Source organism: Etheostoma spectabile, chromosome 18, assembly GCF_008692095.1.
Source record: "Etheostoma spectabile isolate EspeVRDwgs_2016 chromosome 18, UIUC_Espe_1.0, whole genome shotgun sequence".
Lineage (NCBI taxonomy): Eukaryota > Metazoa > Chordata > Actinopteri > Perciformes > Percidae > Etheostoma > Etheostoma spectabile.
In genome coordinates this window covers 9,618,027-9,618,582 of record NC_045750.1, presented here as the reverse complement: position 1 = coordinate 9,618,582, position 556 = coordinate 9,618,027, and the positions used below count along the sequence as shown (strand labels likewise).

Genomic DNA, 556 nt, shown 5'->3' with positions numbered 1-556 from the left:
CATGGGCACCCAAACCGAACTTTGTAGTCACGGCACTGGCGAGATTTCTGGTCCGTATTGCGGCAAACAAATCCCTCATTTTGATTGTAACTGAAAAATGATTCCAAACAGATAATGGATCAGTATGATACTTAAAGCAAGGAGACCATTAAAAGCAAACAAAAACTTCTTAAAGGATACAAGACGAAAACCATGATTTATTGGATAACTATGATAAAAACATGATCTAGTTTATTGAAGTCAAATAACAATTAAACCTAATTACCCCCCGTTTATAGTCATTTTGTTTTTTGATGTTACTGCTTATTAGATGTGAAAAGTTGCAGATTTCAAATGAAAATATAATAATTAGTTATGAATACCAATAAATTGGCTTATTCCTGATTCTTACTCCTCAGACCATAAAGAAGTAAAGTTTTCCCACACAAAGCCCAAGAGTAAAGTAAAGCTCAGCTACATTTGAATGATTTGGAATCTTTGGGAAAGAGGTTGAGAAGTAGTGATCTTATGTTGGGGTGTTGGTACACTGTCAAAAAAAAAAAGTACAAAAAAGGGA

General features: G+C 33.8%; 2 long non-coding RNA genes across 2 annotated transcripts in view; one reads left to right on the top strand and one right to left on the bottom strand.

Annotated features, from left to right (window-relative positions):
- Positions 1 to 556, top strand: part of LOC116705924 (uncharacterized) — a 17,843-nt gene that overhangs the window by 2,853 nt on the left and 14,434 nt on the right. The window lies entirely within an intron of this gene.
- Positions 1 to 556, bottom strand: part of LOC116705923 (uncharacterized) — a 1,000-nt gene continuing 444 nt past the window's right edge. The window contains exon 2 of the long non-coding RNA XR_004336085.1: positions 1 to 90. This is a non-coding gene — a long non-coding RNA (uncharacterized LOC116705923). The remainder of the gene's footprint in view (positions 91 to 556) is intronic.